Here is a 12,043-nt window from a genome sequence, read left to right as displayed (position 1 = left end):
ATGGTGAGACTGTTGCGTTTATGTTTAACATTATATCCAATGACTTAATTCAAATCAAAAGCAAATTCTACAGCAATTGAGGGCATTACCACTAAACCGCACACCACATAAACAGATATCAACAGTACCGCCCTGTGAAGCCGATAAATTCATGTAAAACGCCATCCGTACCAGCTAAACCAATAAGCGGATTAAAACAGGGTCACATGTGCGCCCAAACTGGAAGCAACGGCCATTTTGAAGCCGGACTGGCGATGTACAATCCTTACGCTGGCAGTAAAGCAGACCGCCTTCTAGCCGGCTCCCGCTAAGAGCCCCCTCTTTGCCTAGGACACCCTAAAGCACAGACCTTCCTTACACCACTAAGGTCTTGGAGTGCTGGCCGTTACTGCACAACAGGAAAGTGCATATCTCTGCGGCTTCGTTGCCAGGGGTGAAACTGTTACCAGCCCCTCCCCCTGCAGTCTTCAATATACTAAAGCAGGATAACCGGAGCAGGCTGTAAATGAGCAAAAGGGGCCTGGGCGACGCGACAGTAACTTAATTATGCATGTTCGTTTCTGTAGCGCGAAAAGGCCCCCGAACACGGGCACCAAGCTCATTGCGAAAGATAAACCGTTTTAACGATGAGCCCACATCTTTGCTGACACTAAAATATGTCAAAATTCCCCCAAGACGGGTGCTGACCCAAGCAGATTAAACCTCTCGCCTCACCTGTGAGGATTGCACAGACAATCTAATCACGCTGTGCTGCCCAGAGAACACGGTTGACAATCTCGACAATGGCACCCTGCACATTTATGAAACGCACACCACATCAAATTAATCTGGGATTGGCAGCAAGATGACAGACATAACATCAACACCATATATTATAGTCAAATTAACCGCCTACTGTGAAGAGAAACGCACGCGGCCTCCCAAGGGACAAAGCATGCCTCAAATCATTCCAAAACCGCTAAACATAACCGCGGTGCAGGGCAGGAGCATTTTGCACCTGCTACACATGCTCATTATTTGGGAAATTGGAACACAAAATGAATGACCAGTGTTCCAAACCGAGTGGGTAACTGTGCCGAAAACACTCAAGGCCTCCCCCAGGACAAAGCACGCAACCACCCACTCCCAGAACCGTGCGGCATGGCCAAATACATACACGGGCCATCTTTAGCTGGTCCTAATAGAAGTCGGTGAGCGCCCAAACAAGGCACCGCCAGCCGCGCTGCATACCCGCTCCGACATGGCCAAAAGTACTGCACTGCGCAATATCCTGGGAAAACTACATGCACTGCAGACTGACATTACCCGCCCATACATTTACTATGCACTGCGCGGAATGCGTCAGCCATGGCTTGTGCTGCTCCCATGCATAAAGAAAAGTTTCCGCGCAATCATTGCCTCCTTTACCATGTGAATTGGGCATCTCAGGTTCATTGACGTTATTTAGGATTTGTGTGTGGCGGAAGTAACCCGACGGTGCTCAAAGGCCTGCGCTTAGCCAGCCTCGAGTTCACACATCAGTGGGAGCAGGCAATGCAAGGAATGTCAACTCTGTAAGGGGTGAAAGGACGCGGACTTGCCTTTCACTTGTAAATGCTTTCATGTGTCCAGTACGGTGAAAAGTGCTATCTGCGAATCGGCCCGATTCACTGCTGCTAAGAATAGTGGTAATTGAAGGTTACACACAGCAAGCTCCGAGTCCTTCGCATTAGAGGCATGCACGCCCCTGCACTCAAAACTGAACGTGAGTGTGCAGAGAGACCCCCTCACAATTTCCCCGCGTAAAAGTCACCAATGCATAAGAGCGCGGACACCAGCGCCACGCTGGGGGCCAGGCACCCGGCCGCACCCTCTCGCCCAACTCCACCCGAACCAGACTCCCTGGCCGAGGGACCGAGCCAGTCCCAAAGGAGGGATGTGGGGGGAGAGAACATGCCTCCGCCTAGCACGGAGTCGCAAGGATAGGGAGCACCAGCGGCGTGCTGGACAGTGGTGAACCGGTAGCGGCGGGAGCCCACGTCTCCAGTGAGACTGGAGCCCTAATCCAGTGCCCACCCAGCCTCAAAAGTGGTGCAGCAGAGGGGGAAACCACACGGATGCCCCCGCCCCGGCAACAAACACACCTGCACGGGCTGTCAGCCCCGAATAGCACGGCTGGCGAAAAAGCGCAATGGCGGGGGGAGGGAAGCTGACTCTCTGTATAGTGGACCGGGGCCCCGTGGAAGCAGGCAGCAAGGGCCCTGGCTGGCCAAGGCTACCGGAGGGGAGAGAGCTACACGGCGCTCATTGCGCCCCACCCCTCACCACATGATAAGTGCTCCTCCCACGCGCCGCTCTGAAGCGGGAGCCTGGCTGTAATTACTGACCCTTTCGCACCCGGCTCACCCCGGGCTAGACCCCCAGCCTGAGGAACTGCCCCTGTAATGGGGGCTATGGGGGGTTGACTCACCGAGTGAGAAACTCCTGGTGGTCTCGGCACACGTCCAAGGTCTTGGAGCGTGCCTTCAGGAGGCACCCGGATTGCACGCTGGCACTCCCCGCTGGGAAAATAGAGCGCTGAAGCTAAGCATGCCTGTGTGCCTAATCGGCAAGCGGTGTGCGCTATGCAGAGGAGAGGGGGGGCGGGTCCCGGAACGGCAGCAGAGTGCTTTAACCCCGTTCCCCCAATGCACACCCACACATAAGCCGGGGCCTGGCCCGTGCATATTGACCCACACGCCCCGCCAGCTGGGATCCCGTGGGATCTGTGAGGGATCCCGAGTACAACGTCATGGTGTGGCGGGTAAGGCACAATAGGGAGATTCCCATGCTGCGGAAACCCCGGCAGGGCTTTCGACCTCGCCGACTCTCCCACCCCCCTACCAACTGGGGGGGGGGGCAGCCCACTCCCGGGATCACGAGACGACAGAGGTGTCCCCTCCCGGGACCTGGATGTAAGGATGGTGGACAGGGGAGCCAGATCAGCATCTCACCCCCCGATCCCCATGTGGACCTTGGGCTCCCCCCAGCGCCGAATACCCAGGTGTTCTATGGGCAGGGCCCAGCCCTCATTGCCCGGCTTCAGCCCAGGGGGAAAGCGTGCCGCTGTGGCCTGGGGACACTAGACGGAAGGAGCGCCTGAGCGTACCCGGGTCCCAATCTCGGGCACCTGGTGCCCAATGCACGGGAGGGATCCTCCAAAATGCCTGCTACCTCCCTCCCCCGTGGCCGTCCCAATCGGGCACAGGCCACTGACCACGTGGGTAGAGACCCCACAGGCCATGACTGGCTCGCAGGCGGGAGCCTCTCTAGGTCCTTCCTGGGACGTGTGAATGAAAGCAGGGTGCGCAGTCACAGCTTCCCCCCGCGACTTCCATCACCAGCACCCACAGAGCCGGGGCAGCCCAGCGACGATGCCCATGGCCAAGTGGGGGCTGCTGAAACTCCCCCCCCCCCCAAAGCGGCCCGCACCCATGCAGGCCACCCAGCCCTGATTCAACCCCCAAAAGGGAGGAACCGAGCGGGTGGGGAGGTATATGCACTCACCGTGCAAACAGATCCGCAGCTCCCGGTCATGACCAAACAGTGTCAGGGTGAGGGACAAAGAGGCTGCCAGGTGGGCGGGGGAGGCATATATACCTCTCCCCTTCCCCCACCTCGACCGGAAGTGACGCACGGGACCCCGAAGTGGTCACCGGACACTAGGCTGTCCAGTGTGCCATCCTGTGGCACTAAAGGGGCCGCCCTCTTATGAGGGTCCCCTGCGGGGACGTGTCGGTCAGCCCGCAATGTTGTAGCACACAAGATAACGTGCTGCATGGCATAGTGCCAATATCGGCAACAGTTATCACAAAGCACATAAGTACATAAGTACATAAATAAAACACACGACACTGTAATGTAAGTGGCGAAATATTGCTGCAGGTTTATTAGCATAACCAATATGCAAACAAGGTGGGTTATCTTACGGGCGATCCCAGGGCAGGCCAGCCCTATGCCGCCTGCCCGTCTGATAAGCCTAGAGTCACCATGGCAACGCCAACTGGTGTATACCAAATATTGGGAGGGTCCACCCCTCCCATCCGTGGACCACCAGTCCACTTGCTTCACACGCCCCCCCGTGATGGGTGGGTGGGTGGATCATACATGGCAGCCCCCGGTTGCTCAGACCCACAACCGCCTTTCGGTTAACGGGGCGCCGTCGTTCTTCCAGGGGACACGCTAAAACATCCCTGGGTATCCTGGCTTAGCACCCCGCGGTGCTGCTGCATGATGTACCCCTTGGTATGTGCAGACCCTGGATCGCCCTGTAACTCCTCCTGCAACACAAAGTAAAATTGTTAGAAAAAACCTGCCCCCCCCCTTTGTCCCCCCGGACGCCGGGTAAGCGGAGGGGCGGGCAAGGCGAACGAGCGGACAAGAGGACGAGGAGGGGGCGGAGACAGTATATGTACCCCTGTCTCCTCCCAGCCCTCGCCGGAAACAGCCATCTGTTGGGGTCTCCCCCGGACTAGCCCAGGGACTCGACCTCCCACCCCTGTGCCTTCCTGTGGCACTAAGGCGGCCGCCCTCCAAGGGGCGGGCTGCTGCGCAACCCCCCCCGGGCAGCCTTACATAGTGCCAATATCGGCAACAGTTATCACAAAGCACATAAGTACATAAGTGCATAAATAAAACACACGACACTGTAATGTAAGTGGCGAAATATTGCTGCAGGTTTATTAGCATCACCAATATGCAAACAAGGTGGGTTATCTTACGGGCGATCCCAGGGCAGGCCAGCCCTATGCCGCCTGCCCGTCTGATAAGCCTAGAGTCACCATGGCAACGCCAACTGGTGTATACCAAATATTGGGAGGGTCCACCCCTCCCATCCGTGGACCACCAGTCCACTTGCTTCACACGCCCCCCCGTGATGGGTGGGCGGAGCATACATGGCAGCCCCCGGTTGCTCAGACCCACAACCGCCCTTCGGTTAACGGGGCGCCGTCGTTCTTCCAGGGGACACGATAAAACATCCCTGGGTATCCTGGCTTAGCACCCCGCGGTGCTGCTGCATGATGTACCCCTTGGTATGTGCAGACCCTGGATCGCCATGTAACTCCTCCACAGCCTTGGGAGTGGCCACCGTCACTACCAGGGCCCCCCACCAAGGTAGACCTGTTTACTTACAACCTGCTGCAGCCCAAGCTTCCCCTAGGTCCAGTAGGAAAAGGTCCATGCCTAAACTGGAGAGGTGCACCCCATCTCCCTCCAGGCACCCTGTGGACTCGGCGTGTATAAGACCATGCCTGATGAAGCCAAGACCTCTTTGGTCTGCGCAACTGCGCATGGCTCCAGGTAGGCCTTTTTACCTACAGCATGCTGATACCGGGCTTCTCCCAGGTCCAGCTAAAACAAGTCTACGCCCAACCGGACCGGCAGCCAGCATGCACCATCAGGACAGGTGCCCCCATCCTTTCTAAACGCCCGACGATTTTTGACTGAAATGACCTTAAACCTAAAACTAGGCGTTGGTCCAATGTTGCCTTTGCATGGCTGAAGAACAATCCCTTTGACAAGACACTCCTGCCTGGCGGTGCCAATGCGGGAAGAGGTAAGAGTTGACAAGCCCACCTTACTTCCTCTTTCACTCCGTTGGAGTACGCCCATCGTATTCCATCAGTCACCACCAAATGTAAAGCCTAGCCCTCCCAAAATTCTGCTAGTATACCAGGGAGAGACGGGACAGAGTCACCACAGAGGAGAACAACGTGTAAAATTCTTCTCTATTTAAATACTGGGAAAGCCAATTGTTCTCCGCTGATTTATAGCCCAAAAAGTGTTACCCCGGTGTTTCCCTTAATCATATGGACCATAAGCCCCCGTTGGAAGGCCACTTCCACAACCTGCATAGCTGCCAGCCAGTGCTGGAGGGCGGGGGAAGTTACCCGGTACCGATACTCGCATCAAAGGTACCTGTTTCGTCGAACTCAAGGGCGGGCTACTAAGTGAGCAACCAGGCTCCGCCCTAGTATTCAGAGGTCAAACCCAAGCCCCTCCAAGTTCTGCTGCTTCCCCTGCCTGTTACAGGAATCCCAGGGCAGACCACCGGCCTATAACCCATGCTTGGCCATGCCTGAGCTAAAATACCTCTGAACAGCATGACAACAGGCTAACCACCAGCATTGCGTTCTGAATGTTTCTGACACTGCCAAGAAGCGTGCGCATAACTAAAGCAACTGGCACCATGCCATAAAATTAACAATACAGCCTTCTATGAAACAAGACGTGCCCTTGTGGCGATCAGAGTAGTGCTCTCTCCAAGCCAGCAGCCCTACCCAGGCAACCCGCATCCTCTTGGCACTGGCACGCCCCCGCCCCAGCTGCCCTCGAGTGCCTGGTCGTGTGTGGCCACAACCTACGTTTCATCACTGCGTCATACCGGGGTATGATGACATCTAACTCTACTGCTGAGTGCCCGTTGCACCATCGCAAGTATGCCTTTGCTTTGCCTGCTCAGAGTCTGGCTGCAAAGTTGGATGACATTGACACCCCAGCCCAGGGCGAAAATGGCAGCTTTACTGTATCTGGCGCTATAGACGGTCCCCGTACCCTGATGGAACAGATTGCAATTCCCTTGCTCCTGTTGAGCACGAACCCAGAAGCACTTGCTCACCATGGTTCAATACCTTCCTGCTGCTAATCATTTCCTAGCTGAATGTTGACGAATCCATGTTCTGTGAAGGCACTACTTCGCAGCCTGCACCATTCTGCCAGTGCCGAAAAGACCTTTGTCATGCTGCCTGGCCAATCAATCTTGCCCTGTTCTAGAAGCGCCCGCTTCAGCCGCAGAGCAAACAACTCGCCAGTAACCCCAAACTGGCCCTGATGCGAGACAAACCGGGCCAAGGCACAACAGTGAGTGTACTAACTAATAGCAGGTCTAACAGCATCAACAGGCATCCTCAGCTTACAATAGGCGTGATGGAGTGAGGGTTTCCAGTGAAAATCAAGATGACAACTTCCCATCTGACCGCCCGTGGTGGGAACCACTCCTGTATATTCTAGTACACCTGGTCCCAGTTCACCTGTCACTGCCTGATCGACGTGACCTAGGTACATGGTCCCCTTGCATGGCGGCATGCCATTGAGACCAACATCCAGTCCCCGATAGGTACCACTATCTGCCTACGCTACAATCTTGCCTGGCGTTCCTTCATGCCCAGATATACCACGCGATGATTGCTCTCCTCCGTCACTTGACCCGACCACACCTAGAAGAACAAACACAGCGAGAGGAAGCAGCCTGTGACCTGCCCCAAAAACCACCATCCCGCAACAAACCGACCCAATGGAAAGACAAGCGCCTAACGCTCTACATCCGCGGATGACCCAGAAAATAGCCCATCGTTTAACAATCGAGTAAATAACAACGAACATCCTTTCAGCATCTGAAGGCCTAGCCCTTCTGAAGTAACCTGGGAGCCCAACGCCAGGCATCAGGACAGGCCTCGGCACCTGTGGCGTGTGTGATCTTTGCCCACTACCGTGTGAGCCGGGCCCCCGTTGCATTTTTTTTTTTTGTCACTGAAGCACACGAAAACCACCCTAGCTGTTCCTTACCGCTAGGACATCCTACCCTCAGGAGGCCAAGAACGACCAGGTAACATTAACACTCACTCAACACTAGGCGTAACTCTTTGCTTCGCCTAGGTGCTGGATGCAAAGTGACACCTCCCCCTGCTCCCGACCATAGTGGTGGGGAGCAGCTCCAGTTACATGACATACTGCGCCCTAGCATTGCATCTCTATATTTTCAACGCGAAGAGCACTACCTACCCAAACTCACCTATCGGCTGGTCCGTGCTTTTCGTTGCATATAGTGAAATAATTCACCATCAAGCTTTGTTGCAAGGCCCACCAAGAGCTATTCTACCTCATGTCAGCCTGCCTGCGTGTACGACAGCTGGGCTGTCCCCCCACACCAGTAAACAGCCAATTCTTTAGGAAAGACACCAACAGCGCACGCTACAAGTATTGGATAAGAATTAAAAACTGGTCTGCAGGGCTCCCCAACTGGCTCAGGTTTCCGAAGTAGGGAGACGCGGTAAGTCCTGCAGGCCACTTGTAGCATTAATTTACAGGTCCTCGGTACAAATAGCACCATATAATCAGTACTTAATAGTAAATTAAGTGTGCGAAATAGGTGTTTGGAATTCACCAGGTTTAAGTGGGAGAGCACAAGCCTTATACTATGGTAGCAGGAGTTGAAGTGTACAGAGCCCTGTGGCCGACTGAAACAGGTTCTGTCACAGAGGCAAACATTTAGAGGATGCCAAAATACCCATACACATATCCAACATTTCAAATTTCGCTGTGCTAAGATGCAACATCCTGATAAAGAATAGGGGCACTGCCTTCAAATGGCACAGGGTATGAAGCCATGGATATTAGAGGTATTCCAAAGTCAATCATTAAGGGGAAATTAGGCAGGAAGGCAGGGAAATGCAGTTCAAAGAATCCTGCGATACGAATAAGAGTATGAACATAGTTCAGGTATTTTAATGATGAGATAAATCACCTCATTGAGTGACCATTCCAATCAATGCTATATGCAGTGTGCAATACATAAGATAGTCTTACCACCAGCACAATATTTTAGAATAGAGGAACCGTGGACTTAATCAGTTCCTTCATTATGGAAAGTGGTTAGGGCATAATAGTTGACGTTTAAATCCCAAGAGCATCTGGCGATCCTCCACCTGCAAATAGAAGAAGCAGTGCATCAAGCTTGCCAAGAGGTCAGGTGATTCACTAAAAGGGCCCAAAAGAGACAGTACTAGGCAATGTTTAGTAATTCATTGAGTGCAACTGTTAGCTCTCTTTGCAGCTATTGCTGCATATAAACCAGTTCCTCCCCTACTTCTTTCTCCACTCTCCCAGTAGTAAGGATTTTAAGGAAGTGTGTACAAAGGTTCCCTCTCCAAATATGTTGGGTTCTCCCAGGGATCTGTACAGTGAGCTATTTAAACGAATGCATTCCACTACAAAGCCCCTGCATATAGCTGCAGGTCACCGTTTGTGCTGAGTTGCTACTACTTCAGCACATGATTAGTGTGATGGAGCCCCTATGTCAAACCGGGTCACAGCGCGCGTGCCCGAACTGGAAAGCAGCAGCCATAATGGAGCCGGACTGGCGATGTGCACCTAGCGCTGGCGATGAAGCCGACCACCTTTTAGCCGGCTGACGCTAAGAGACCTTTCTATGCCTGGGCGACCCTGAAGCACCGCCTTCCTTACACCACAATGATCCAGACTGGCTGTGCGTTACTGCACACCATATGTATATCGCGCGAACTCAACCCAAAGTTATTGGAGCGCTAAACATAGAACCATAATTAGATTACACACTCATGCACGGGGAGAAAAGGTGATTTGCCCAGACTCACGGGATGTGGACGCGAGCTCGAGGCTCGAACCCTGGTTTCCTGCACCAGGAGCGACAGCGCCGACGGACCACCTCCTCTCTCAATTACGGCCGCCTAAATTAGTCAAAACAGAGGAGCACTCGAGGCCCAAGTAATGTTCCTAGTGCTCCACAACCTGCAGTTTTAATAGAGTCAAGCAGGGCAGCGCTACCTCCCAGTGACCTACCCTAGTGCCGTGCTTGCATAGGCAAGCTGCCTGGGGCCGCCAAAATGCCCTACACCATGCGGGTTGAAATAAACATTGGCATTAGAGAACTCATTGTGCCTGTCGAGCAGCACTGCCAACCCTCCCACTCGGGATATGCAGTTGGCCAATGGTACAGCGCCAATAGCTTGTAACATGACGCCGCATGCTCTGCCCTACCTAGTACATAGGCAAGGCAATTACCTCCGTTCACTTACAATCGGTGTGCTAGACGAAATATGATCAACTCGTCCCTCCAACCACGTGCTACGACTCATTCAAGCAGCGGTCCGCAGCTTTTAACACGTGGCCCCATCTAGCGCTCAATGTATCCCAATAAGCACTTAGCCTTGAAAACCCGCTACTCACTTCATAGCTCCCGTGAACATCAACAGAAGCACCCAATACGCCATGTACTCGGGACAGCCTTACGACCAGCTGTCCTGAACACCGCATTATGCCTTTGCTCAGATGTGCGCTACTTATGCCAAGTATCGTCGCACCCCAGGCCCCTCAGGGTCGGACCACCTCGTGAACCTGGGTTCCTAAACTCTACACGCTTGGGCTATATCACCAATGAGACAACAAAACTTCATATGGGCACAAATAACTTACCCGCCTCCCTAACTGCTCATCTATGGCGTCACAATAGCCGTTAGCGCATGAAAACATTGCAACCTACGGGCAAAGCGAATTGCCTGCCTGCCAGCAGATCATATATGCAGGCACAATAGTCTGGGCACCCAGCCCGCAAATCTAATTGTTGTCAGCCCCGATGCTGACTGAGGTGATGCACGTTTCCCCCTCGTGCTGATACCAGCGCAGGTTCTACAGGAGACATACCACGACCTGCATGCACTCACATCATGGACAGTGCAGCAAGTCCACGGTGGTGGACTGTCCCAATTATATTGCTCGTACTCGCCCCGAACGAGATGACATTTTTGACCCTTTGACCCATAAGGGGATCGAACACGCGCCCGTGATGTCATTAGCCCCACATTTTAACAAACAGCGCTAACCAGTCTGCTCAACATGGCGCCAGAAATGCGTTTGCACCGGCATGCGGAGGTTAAGTGAGTTGCCCAGGATCACCGGCTGAAGACGCGACCTCGCGGCTCGACCCTGGTTGCCCGCACCGTGGGCGGAAGCGCAGCCGGTGGGCTCCGAGCCGGAACAGTGTTGCACCGGCATACGAAGGAAGAGATTGAAATCGACAGGCACAAGACAGAGCAAGCTCCTGATAGACTTAAGAGATTAGTCCAGGATCACCGGGTGAAGACGCGGCCTGGCACCGGTGGCAGAGAATAGTGATATGCCCAGGTTCACGGGGGAAGATGCGGCCTCGCGACTCGAGCCCTCGATTCCCGCACCCTAGGCGGCAGCGCAACCTGCGGCATCTGGCCGGAACTAAGAATCACTTTTTTAATAATCACTCGGTCAGGCAAATAACGCTGGGGGGGGCGAGAATCTTGCCCGAACCCCATGGGATCCATCGCCCCCGACGTGGGCACGACAGTCCTCGCCGCCAGACCATGGGCCCCCCAATGCGTGAGGCAGGGGCCTGACTTACCGCAATACAGAAGAGGCCGGCCATCAACCACGAGACAGGCCAGCAACCTGCACGGCGCCGACGCATGACCACACAAGGCGAGACAGAGGAGTAGTGGCCATAATTTAATAAGCATCTTGGAAAATTAACTTGTATTGCCAGCAACACTGGATGTGGACCTATTTACCTCAGACGCACTCTGTAACCTACTTGACACACGTTCTTTGCAGCAGGCATATTAACCCTCTGCACAAACTTCACAGAAGTAATAACCTCACATACAAAACCTGCTCGCTCTCCAGGAAGATAAAGGATCACACGGGAGGCCCCCGCCACTCGCGCCGGAATTCCGCCCGCACAACCATGTCTTCCCCGCCGTCCCAAGCTCCCCCTCACAACAGCCCGTGGAGGAGGCAGGCCAGCGCGCGTTGGCTATGGTCAGGCACGCCCCAATAGTTGGCACATGGTAACAGCCTGAGGGTCACATGATACCCAAAGGTATTGTAGCACTTTGCATAGCACCGTAATAACATTGCACATACATACACGGGGACATTAAGTAATTTGACCAAGAAACACAGAATGTGGACGCGACCCCGAGGCCCCTCCTCCCCAATGCACCGCGACCCGCAGAATAATAAAAACCCTACCGCTAAGTTTCGGCCCGTTCCGCGGGAGGAGCGGATATCTCTAGTTCCCGCTGCCACCAGCAAGGCCTGGCCTCGATACTAGGAGCTCCGGACAGGACCGTATGCTCTCTCCTGGCGCGTAGCCCGCGACGAACCAAAGGGGATGGGAGGACAGGGAGTAACCAGCCAGAGGCCTAAGATAGAAAGGTCACCATGCCTACCTCCTGAA

This window comes from Triturus cristatus, chromosome 12 (genome assembly GCF_964204655.1).
Source record: "Triturus cristatus chromosome 12, aTriCri1.1, whole genome shotgun sequence".
Classification (NCBI taxonomy): Eukaryota; Metazoa; Chordata; class Amphibia; order Caudata; family Salamandridae; genus Triturus; species Triturus cristatus.
The sequence above is the reverse complement of the archived record's forward strand: the minus strand, read 5'-3'. Positions refer to the sequence as shown.